Source organism: Zingiber officinale, chromosome 1A (genome assembly GCF_018446385.1).
Source record: "Zingiber officinale cultivar Zhangliang chromosome 1A, Zo_v1.1, whole genome shotgun sequence".
NCBI classification, from domain to species: Eukaryota; Viridiplantae; Streptophyta; class Magnoliopsida; order Zingiberales; family Zingiberaceae; genus Zingiber; species Zingiber officinale.
This window is the reverse complement of record NC_055987.1, coordinates 134,530,690-134,543,425: the sequence shown is the minus strand read 5'-3', so window position 1 is coordinate 134,543,425 and position 12,736 is coordinate 134,530,690.

The following is a 12,736-nucleotide window of genomic DNA, read 5'->3' as shown; positions in this document are numbered from 1 at the left end:
TGGGACCAGTAAGTCTATTTTCTTTCAGAATAATGGCCAGTGGGTTGAAAGTCATCCTAAGAATCACAAAAATAAACTTTGGTCAAGACTCTAAATTTAGAATAATATTGATTCCTCAAACAATACTATTTTAAATTAACCAACACCTCAAATCACCGTGAATTTTGCATGTCACGATAGTGTTAGACGTATACAAAATCAAACATTTATAAGAGGAGGTTTTACCCATTAATTTTATTCTTGTCAACCTAACTTTATGACAAATAAAATTAATAGTTGGTTTTCCTTCGGTCACACAAATAATAGAAGTGACTCCGATGGGGAGGATACTATTAGACGTGCCTAAGTGTATACCATTACTTGACACTTGGTCCATTAATAAGATTGTGCCCCTTCCGATGGGGAAGATCACACGCTCTTAATTAATTTCCTATAGTCATCCAAAATGAAGTTTGATCTAGTGATCCATAAACAAATTCATCCGATATTGAGGAAGACACTCAGAGCTAACGCGCAAGTTTGTTTGCATCACTTACAAACCAGTAATGGAGACTGTGGAAATTATTTTAAAAAATCCCTGTCCCACTTAGTTATTTAAGGTGAGGAATTTTAACCTATTCTAGCATACATCACATACACACATACATCATAGTAAATAAAAGCAATAAATTTGAAAATTAATTTTCCAACTATTATGGTCTTTTCCATCACTGTCTTCAGTATGCTCCAACCCTAGCTGCTGCCATCTTTAGCCACCGCCATCGGGTCGAGTTGTCACATCTATCTTGCTTCTTATTCCGCTGCGCCTCTGGTCCTCCAATAGCATCATGCCTCGCAAAGATACGGTCCACGACAAATATAGAATTTTACATATATCGATCCTATATTCCATAAAGGAATGTACATGTATTCTAGATCGAACAAAAAATAATATTCTAAAAATAATACAGCTCCTGCTGTATTTGATACATACAATCATGCACACAAAATAATGCCCTTGACATGTCCAAGGGTCCAATCACACACGATATCTAAATGTCATAATAGTTGGAGCCTGCAACCACAAAGTTAGCACATCCTACTATTATCCTGCCTAAATTATGTATGACATGTGCATAATTAATTTGAAAACCTAAACACACAGAAGCAAACTCTAGCTCTGATACCAATTGTTGGTTAGTCCTAAGAAAATCGTACCGGTTCCACTATACAAAATTTTGTACAAATGTCAAACCTTTCCTTAAATAACCTATTGTATTCTTTAAAAGTTAAATTAGGAATCGCAGACGGAACTTAACATCATTGATTCCAAATTTAACTTATCTGTTCTTGATGGTTTAGATTTGGATCGCAAGCGGAACTTAACACTATTGATACAAATCTACCTATGTTATTAATTCCATTAAATATTAATTTCTAAAATTGGCTTCCAGTACTGCATGGCGAGGCACATGGCCTTCTTGGATATGGGAGCAACCACCACTGCCTAGACAAAGCATTTTAAGGAAAGCTAATATTTAATTTCCTTAAATAACTCTAGGTTTAACCAAAAAGAACAATCGAATCACAAATTCGAAAAACAAAGAAAACACAAACTCGAAAAATAAATTCGAAAAACTAGATCTAATGCTTCTTGTGTTTGGAATTCTTACAAAGAAAAATAACTAGTATGATGCGGAAGAAAAATACTAGTTATACCTTGTCTTTGTATGTTAATGACCTCGAGATCTTCTGCCATATTCCTCGCCTCGCCTTGGACGTCGCGTGGGCGACAATCCTCTAAGATGAACACCACCCAAAGAGCTTTCTTCTTCCTCCTCTAATATTCGGCCACCACCACCACCAAGGAAAAGAGAGCAAGGGAAAGGAGAGGGAGAGAGGGGCCGGCCACACCAAGATCTCCAAGCAAGAGAATAAGAATTGTTGTATCATGAGGCCTCCCCTCCCCCTTCTTTTATATTACTTGCCTAAAGCAAATAAGGAAAGACTTTTTACAAAAATTAAAATCTTCCTCTAGTTTTTCTTTTCCCTTTTTATTTTTTTCTTTTCTTATCTCTTGATTGAATTAATCACCAATCATTGATTGGGTTTAATCCTATTGGTCGGCCCCTTGCTTGGGCACCAAGCAAGGTGGCCGGTCACCTCATCAAGGAAAAAGAATAATAATTTTTTTATAAAATTTTATAAGCCCTTATAAAATTTTACAAGCTCTCTTCTAATTTCCTAAAGTAGGAGTTAAAAAAGGAAAGTTTTAAAAAATTAAAACCATGTTTTAAAATTTAAAACTTCTCTTATAAAATTTTCTTTTTTAACATGGTGATAGAAAATTTAAATTTTAAACTTCTCTTCCTTTTTTTTTTCTTAAACCATGAGGATGGTTAAAAAAGCAAAGTTTTAAAACTTTTAAACTTTCTTTTAAAATATGTGGCCTAATTCAAATAAGGAAAGTTTTAAAATTTAAAATCTCTCTTTTAAAACTTGTAGTTTTCTACAAAGAGAAGATTTTAGAAATTCAAAACACCCCTCCTTGTTTGAATTATTGTGGCCGACCCCTACATGCTTGGGCACCAAGCAAAAGGGCCGGCCCTTTAAGAGGAGATGTGGCCGGCCATTGCTTAGTCACCAAGCAATGGACCGGCCCTCTTCTTGGACACCAAAATGGGTCTTTCTTTAGATGGACTTGAGGGTTTAATGAGGCTACGATAGGAACCTAGAGGAGAAATTGGTTTTGGCCTTCCGATGAGCTTGAGTATCCCATGTTTGCCCCGAACACACAACTCAAGTTCATCGATAATAACTCATTCCACTAGAGAGTTATTATTGCACTACCGCACCAATCCCAAATTACATTATGAGCTCCTTCTTATCATGAGTGTGTTAATCTCCCTGTGTTTAAGATTACGAATGTCCACTAATTTAGTAAGTTACTGACAACTCACTTAATTAATATCTAGCTCCAAGAGTAGTACCACTCAACTTCATTGTCATGTCGAACTAAGTCCACCTGCAGGGTTTAACATGACAATCCTTATGAGCTCCTCTTGGGGACATTCTCAACATAGATAACTAGGACACAGATTCCTTCTATAAACAACAACACACACTATAAGTAATATCATTTCCCAACTTATCAGACCTATTGATTTATCGAGCTAAATCTCACCCTTTGATAAGTTAAATAAATAAATACTAAATATATGTGTTTATTTTTATATTAGGATTAAGAGCACACACTTCCATAATAACTAAGATCTAGTTCTTTTATTTAGTCAGTACAAAAAGAACTTACCTAAAATAGTCCTACTCAATACACTTAGAGTGTACCAGTGTAATTTATTAGTCAAGATTAACTAATACTTAATTACACTACGACTATTCTAATGGTTTGTTCCTTTCCATCTTAGTCGCGAGCAACTGTTTATAATTTATAAAGAACCGACAACATGATCTTTTGAGTGTAACACCACACACCATGTTATCTACTATATAAATTAATTGAACAATTACATTTAACAAATAAATGTAGATATTGACCAATGTGATTCTTTTATTTCAAAAATAAATGTTTACAAAAGCTAGGTTTTTAGTATACACTCTAACATATCTAACGCCACTGGGCTTAGAGAACTAGCTAGCTTAGCCAGCTCGTCTGCATATTGATTGTCCTCTTGAGGGATCTTTTGCAATATTACCTCTTGAAATCCTGCATTTAATTTTTCAACACCTCGGCATATAATTTCAACCTTGCATTATTTATTTCGAATTTGCCTAAAAATTGTTGGGCCACCAGCTTGAATCAGAATAAATAGGAATTTGAGCAGCTCCTACATGCTTAACTGCCTGCAGACCGACGATTAGGGCTTCATACTTTGCCTCATTATTGGTGGCCCGATAGTCTAGTTGAACGGACAACTGTATCATGTCTTTGTGTGGTGATATCAAGAGTCTCCCTACTCCACTATTCTGCCGAGTGGATGATCCATCCACATAGACTCTCTACATTTCCTCCGGCTCAGGATTCTATATTTCTATCACAAAATCAATTAAGGTCTGTGCCTTGATGGTCGATTAGGGCTGATATTGTATATCAAATTCGCTCAATTCCATTGTCCATTTAATTAACCGTCCGACTACCTTGAGGTTGAGGAGAACTTGGCCTAATGTGCTATTGATTAACACAATGATCGGATGAGAGAGAAAATACGAACGTAACCTCCAGATAGCTAAGACCAACTCGTATACCAACTTCTCAAGACAGGTGTAGTGGCATTCTTGCACCAAGCCAAATAACATAGGGAGAAACACTTGGCATTTGACTCCGTCAGTGTATTGGTGAAGTGTGGCGATGTTGTCAAATTTGAGTAAGTGATCTTCAGAATCAATCGATCCTCCATACTCTCCGATCAATAAAGGTCAAAAGTGAGCTGACAACTGGTCCTCCAAGATTTCTTAGGAAAACTATAGATTTACCCACTTGGAAGAGTCATCAGTTCGGGGTGTCTTGCCCTTACGAGCGTCTCAAGTGGATGCATCCTCAGAGGATGATCCTTGTGTTATTTCCGTCCAACCATCTTCTTCTGAAGGCATTCTGAATAATGCTCTGTGGTATGAGATCAGCGCATTGAGCGCTAGTGGTAAGTTAGTCGTTGGGACGGGTGCTTAGCGGAAAGCGCCCGTCGATTGATGGTTCGGCTGGCGCCCGACGTGGCCCTCCTCGGGTCTCACACTCGACATGTTGGCCAGTAGCGGACATGGCCAAGTCGTTCAGCATTTGACACTCAGTTGTTATTTCCTATTGTTGCTGCACCACCTTTATAGCTCGAGCATTTATCAACATCTCTAACTCTTTTGGGGTTAACTTCACTGTGGTGAGCCTTCCAACATTCTCTATTTTCACGTCTCGGATGCAAATGAGATTCCCACATATGGCACTAAATATGATCTTGTTTGAAATTGGTGAAGGCAGTGAGCTGAGATGTGACTCTGCTATTGACTTGATGAAGACTTCACATTGTCCTGCAACACAAGGAGCGTTAGTGTCAGGTCAGGGAAGAGGTCCCGACATTGTCCTTTCAACGCTCAAGTCAGTGCATAGTCTCAGAGAAGAAAATAATGAACTGTAGCAAATGGAGTGTGCAAATAAGAAGCATCGCATACCTCCACATGTAGATGGAGAACCCATTTTATAGTGTCCTTGTTGCATTATACACACATCTCAAAATATTAGCATATTTTCTAAAGTTTTTCTAAGAAAGGACAGACCATAAAGTGCTACCGGCACATTTCCTTAAACGAGTTTGTCAATCTCTATGACTTGATAAACTGGAAGCTTGTAAAGGATGATTTGCCGATAGGATATTCTCTGTCCTTTCCAGCATAAGCTTCTAAAAGAGTATGATATGATAGGTAGTTAGGTCTCGCCGTAGGCCGACCAGAATTTGCTCGGTCGGCACATCGTCAACTCGGCCATACAGAATGAAGCTACCGACCTATTCTTCACTCGATTTTCATGTTGTTCGAGAGGCGCATTATGTCCGATCGGCCTTTAGGTCCGATCAGCAAGGACATCGGGCCAAGTGGTTTAGTACTTAGCTCCTAACTTCATTTGTAAGTTGCAGAGGGCTGTCGATCGGACAGTTTAGTTGGCCCTTCACCTCCGACCAGTGCTGCGAGCTCGCTCGACCAATGCTGCCTAGTTCGCAGTCTCCATATCCATCCGACTCTTTGACTTTGACCGTTTAATTTTGACCTCCATGTCAATCGGTTCTCATTACTTTGATCCGCTTTTTTTTAGGGGGCATCTTTATCACCATATCAAGGATGATTTTTGTGGATCGATTCCAAGTCAAGTCGATGAAAATACCTTTCTATGTGATGACATTTCTTGATTTACTCCTCTATGGGTCGTTATGATCGGTAGTGTGAGACCTCCTGGGTATCTTTTGCCGAAAATATAATGACTTGTGAAATTCAAACAAGACAAAAGTACGGTGGAATTGATCATATTCAAAAATAAAAAAGTAAACAAAAAAAAAAAATGGGCCATGCCCATTGGCCTCGTTAGGTTGACAAAGAGGCAAGGATTGGGTCAAGCAAGTCGATTAATTGAAGATTATCAACCACCCCTAAAGAATTCTTCAACTTCAGATATTGGAAGTAGCCCATTTAAGCTGACTTTCTTTTTCAAACCACAGTTTAATCAAGTTTCGATTTTGTTGAAAATTGATCAAACCAAATCTTTTGACCCGCATTTCTATTTCATTTTTAAATACCTTTTAACTAAATGATTTAAAATACTATCAATTCATTTCATTAGCTAAATAGTCCAATAAATATTTATACAATCCCCATAAATATATTAAGTCCAATTAAATATTATCATAAAAAATTATATATCTAAAGAGGAAATATCATTGGACTATATTGGAAGTACTGTAACCCTACATAATTAATCAAAAAATAATATAAATAAGTTAGCACTATTAATTATTATTCAACTTCAATCATCATCACTTATTTACATGATTATGTAATTATACTACTAACTGACTTACTTTAACTAACTCAGCTTCAATATTACATCTACTATCACACCATCTTTATTCTTCTTAAAAATTGTCTTAGCTTGCTGAAAAAATTCAAATTCTAACATGTTAATAAGGATTACAAAGTAACAAATTACCTATAATCGACCCTACCATCAATATTTTGATCTTAAGCTTTGTACGTTTACCACATTTTATTTTTATATTTGATGAACATATGTCTTCAGCCTTTGATGGGGCAGGAGCTTCCGATTCTACATCTTTAACAATCTGTTTACCTTTTTTTTATACTCAGTTATTTGTTTTCTCTTAGTTCTCTTTCTTTTGGGGTCTAGTCTAAAATTAGTTGGTACTTTTGGCAGATTAGGTTCTATGCCCTCTTTATCTGTGGTAGGGGATGTTCGTGGCTCTTCTAAGATCTTGCTTTGCAGGATTTTTTTTTAGAAATCTTTGATTTTATTTTCAACATCGATTATGATTTTATCTTTTATAATTAAAATTCTATTGTCCACAAGAACATTGCTAGTGTCAGCAATTTTGCCACTCCTATCCTATAAGTCACGAGGGTGACTTATTTGAAAATCTTATTCTTTAAGTATACTCTCCATTTCAGCAATTAAAATATCCTTTGCTGTTAAGAGACTATTCTTTTCATCTATGACCATTGTCATGTTGCTATTAGCATCCGCCAAACTTTTAACAAATCTTTGTAATTGTTGCTTTAAAATTTCAATTTGTTCTCCCTTTTCATTGCACTAACTACAGTCTACCATCTCTGGCCACTGCAGTATACCTTCTTGCCCTTGTTGTGATGATCCTTGACCAACCAACTCAAGGGCTTGAGTTGGAGGAGCCCAGTTTGGTAGTAAATCCAACTCTAACTCTTCTGGAATTAAATCTACAATAATTTTATATGTATTCACACAGTCTATCAACTTTTTGACTGTGTCAACATGATAGTCAGGCCAACTCCACCGTAGGATTTTAGGAAATTGTTCAGGATGGTCTGGATAATGATACTGATGTGCTCACACACTCATACGTACAATATGATTATAAAAATAAATAATATTCATAACAAATATCATGCGATAATTATAATCTAACGTATAGCTAAAATATTTGAAAATCCCTTGAGCAAGGGGGCCTTGGGTGTTGAATCAGCAGCAAGTGATTTTGGTTTTAATATAAGCTCCAAGCCAATGGCTTCTAATTGAGGAGTCATGAAACTATATACCGCATTGCACCAGTTAAACCTAGGTAAGTTGTCAAAATTATCTACACAGTCAATTAGGGATAGCACAGGTATTCTAAGAATGCTGCTACTACCACAAAACAAAATCGTTGCAAAAAAAAAATACGGGATATACAGCTAACAATACAGCTTGTCATTTGATCTTAACTTCCATATAAGTTTCTCCAAATGTTTGACAGAACAATCAGACTCTTGGAAAAACTCCATGTACAGTTAGCTGGAGGTCTCATTTAAATCAAGACAAACTATCTCTCCATTGTCAGATAGACCTAGAATTAGTGCAATATCTACCTTGGTAAATTTCGGTTTTTTCCCATGGAAGATGAAGTTGTGTTCCTCCTGATCCCAATTATCAAACATATTCTGGACCTGAGCTCTTACAAAGGAACTAATAGAGAGGTTGAGGATCCATGAAAAGGGTGTCCCTCGAATCATCTGTTCTTGTTCTACAAATGGTTGAATAGAAGAAATAAATTTCTTGAAATAACAAATGGTACTTTTCTAGTTCATTCTCTTAGTTCTTCTTTGTTGACATAACTTGGATAATTGGTCGAGCAGCATGTTAATATATATATTACACTACTATTAACAATTTCCAATCACACGCTGTAGCCTTAAAACCACTATTGGACCTAGCCTACTGAAATTTTTATATTTTTTTTCCAATCCGTAGTGAGTTTATAGTTTATAGAAGGGAGAGATCATGATGTCAAGTTTTAGATTTAGGGAGCAAAAACTTGGAAGTGATTGACTGAATAAAGTGGCCAAGGTCCCAACCTAGCTATCAGTCAAACGTTGGGTCTGATATGTTAGGATATCATACCCACAATAAGGCTAAGATGTTTCATAACGTCCGATCACCTCTAGGGATCTTTAAATCAGTAATGGATAGCATTGTTGGAATCCTTAGAATACTAGAAACTTACAAGACTTGAAATGACCACAATTAAAGATGCGTAGGTCCATTAGTGAATTTTGGTCAAAATCCACTGATGACCCTATAGTACTTGAATTTCTCTAAAATTACCTTCCCTATGAAGGTTTGAGATTGTAGAAGCTATATATAGTGTCAAAACTTAGTTTTAACCAATACAAATGAAGCTCTTGCTCCATGCCAGTTGGCACGGAACATGTCAACCTATTGGATTTCTTTAAATGAACATCATTAAATTTACAACAACACCAAACACCACCATTTTATTTTTGAGTGACAACTTAGTTAGAGGTTAAAGCTATATTACACTACTATTAGCAATTTCCAATCACACGTCGTACCCTTAAAACACACTGTTGGACCTAGCCTACTAGAATTTCTATACTTTTTCACAATCCCTAGTGAGTTTATAGTTTATAGAAGGGAGAGATCATATCAAATTTTAGATTTGGGGAGCAAAAACTTGGAAGTGATCGGTTGGACAAAGCGGCCAAGGTCCCAACCTATTAGCCCAACGTTGGGCCTGATATGTTAGCATATCAGGCCCACAATAAGGTTGAGATTCTTTGTAACGTTTAATCACCTCTAGTGATCTTTAAACTAGTAATAGATAGTCATTGGAGTCCTTGGAATACTAAAAACTCACAAGACTTGAAATGACCGCAATTAGAGATGTGTAGGTCCATCAGTAGATTTTGGTCAAACCCCACTGATGACCTTACAATACTTGGATTTCTCTAAAATCGCCTTCTCTATGAAGGTTTGAGCTTGTAGAAGCTATATATGATGTCAAAACTTAGTTTTAATCAATACAAATGAAGCTCTTACTCCGTGCCAGTTGACATGGAATATGTGCACCTGAATTGTATTCTATGAACAACAACAGTTGTCCTATTATATTTTTCAAGTATAATAACACTCATTTTTTTTTAAGTCATAACTTAGTTAGAGTTAAAAACAAATTTATAAGGCTTTGAAATATCCAACCCCAACCTATTGAGTTTAAATGCACAGTTGGACTGAGACTATTATATTTCTGAATATTCACAACTGCTAGCGAGTTTTTATTTTACAAAATGAGGATATGGTGCGAAGTATTAATTCTGCCTTCCTGGGATTGGTTTACACTTCTCATATCATAGATATTACTATATTAAAAAATGAATACTACATACAATGATATAACAATAATATTTTTTGCACAATTATTTTTCTTACAATACTATGGATGTACTTCATACAAAATATAAGGATCCACTCCCTCTACTTACAAAATATTTAAATTAAGCATAATATTCCTATATATATTTACAGGTAAGTCAAAAACCAAGGGCTGGTGGCATTCTACAAGTTCTTCGATTATGGCTCAATTGTTTGCATCGACTGCATTTGATTTTTTACTTTCTCATTATGTTTCGACTCGATCTATGCCTTCTTTCGCCTACCCGGTTGCACAAGGCTACGAGGACATAGAACTATAGTGTTATTTACACCCCTAGGCCAAAATTTCTTGCTTTGACATGGGTAAATACGATCCATATATGTCATATTCCAATTCTGTGAATAAAAAAAATACTCATAATACGGGAGTGTATCCATATTCCGGTGAATGATGACTGCAATAGCATGTGAGTAAGACAGTACTAAAATTTAAAACTCCCCATAGTTACAATATTTTCTTTCCAAATCAATAATGAATGAAACACCACATATCTCTACTTCCATTTCAGATTGAGAGTAGAGGTAGATTTTATATCGTCTAGCTTTCTCTCTCCTTGAATCTATTTCTTTGGTAGCATAAGGTGTCAAAGAAACATATCATTTAGAGACTTCCTCCCTGCGGTTAAAGAACTATGGAGCTACCTTTCTTCTGGTATTATCAATTAACCTGTTTATGAGAAGTTCACGTGTATGCTTGAATAAAGCATTTAAACTCTTTACACAATTGGTGGCTAGCATTGTGTACCTTCTCCCACTAAAATGTGCATTAGCCCATCTTTTAGGGTCAATGTTCTGAAGCCACTTATGAGCATCTAGATGTTTTTTAAGCATGGATTGCATTATGAGATCATATTGGAGTATTGAATTTGCACGTGCTACTGCCCAAAATAAGCCTAAAGTTAACCTGCTGTCAATATCTGTTACCATATTGCAAGACATGTGATGACAATAGAAATCATGATGGGCGGTTGGATAGACTTTCCTAACTACTAATATAATATTGCTATGTCTATTTGATACTATGCTCATTAACTGTGCATCAACACAAAGAATCTTTTCGTATGATCCAAAAATCACTCCCAAGCATACCCACATTCAGCTTCAGCGATTCCAAAGGCTACTAGAAGGACATTGTCATTAGCATCAATTGTTGTAGCCATTAACAACACACCCGGATACTTCCCTCTTAGATGTGTGGTATCAATTCTGATCAATTTGCGAAGATAAGACCTGAATACTCTTTAGCAAACTCCAAAAACAGCGCTATAACTGATTACACCATTCCTTTGTAGTGTCACATAGGTTTCCGAGTCCCTGACTCTTAACTCACCCAGATATAGTAGAAGATCTCTATAAGCTTGGTCATAATCTCCAATGACCTTCTTCATTGCTTTCTCCCGAGCTATGTATGCTTTTCTATATGGTATGATCACTCCAAACCTTGCTTTTATATTTGATATAATCATACTTGGTTTATACTGTTCATTTGCAACAAATTATTCTTCAACAAAACATGCTACAAAGGAGGAAGAGCATGCTTGATTATTAGCACTTTTCCTGATGGTGCCATATTAGTGTTCCTTTACATATTTTGTAACAGTGAACTCTATATCCCCCAGGCAACTACTCTCCATGTACATTGTTGATTGAAGCAGACAACTTTTATTTTATTTTTTCGGGTGTCAACTGGGTTATATCTTATATGTTTAACAATGACATATTTTACAAGTGCATTATTGAACTTTCGTTGAGACAGAAAAATCTATCCAACACAAAATTCATACTCATCTGTTGCCTCTTCAATTGGCCTTTGGAGCAACCGAGAATTTTGAATATATGGATCATCAGTTATTGGGAACTCCTCCTCTAAGTCACTGTACTGCTCTAGGGGAATTTCATATTGTTCAATCTGCATATCATCAGCTAAAAATTCTTGTACATCTGTATTGCATTATAATTCCTCTTCAATTTGGATATAATGTCCTTCCTTCTCACTCCAAGTAGGCTCAAAGTAATCACCAAGTATTGTATAAGGATTCAAAACCTCATCTTCTAGAACACTTGCTTCTTCATTTAGATCAAATGTCAAATTGCTGCTTATATTTCTATTTGTGTTCTGCACACCACTATACTCAGAAGATAATGGAATATTTTTTCTGGATAATTTTCCTACATTAGCTCCATGTCCCATGCAATAATTTGCATCAAGCGTATTCTATATCTCAGAGAGAATTTCTTCAGTAATATGATCGTCCTTGATAAAAAAATTACAAACTAATTTAGCAAAGTTACAACTATATAATCAAGTGTTGTTGTACATACTAATTTAGCAAAGACCAAATAACGATATATATAGTGTACATATTAGATTTTCATAATTTGTCAGTAGTTGTAACACAATCCAACTGATATGGACTTAGGGTTTTTGTAATTTTCCATAATTTCAAACTTTAGAAAGGGTTGAGCGAGGAAATGATATATATGGTGTAAAAGTAAAGTTTTAACCAAAGATCACATAAGAACTGACATGATCCCACATCAGGCCCAATGTGGGCCTGATATCATCCCATGTCAGACCCTCATTGAAGCAGAAATTTCTGGTAACGTTGGACCACCACTCAGAGCCCTAAATAAGCAATGGATAGCACAATTTGCCTCCTTACAACACTAGAAATTAACAACACGTTCATTGGGTGTAATCAAACAAGTTTAGGTCCTTAAGTGGATTTTGGTCTAAACATATTTATGGACCTAGGATAATTAGATTTATGCAAACTCCCA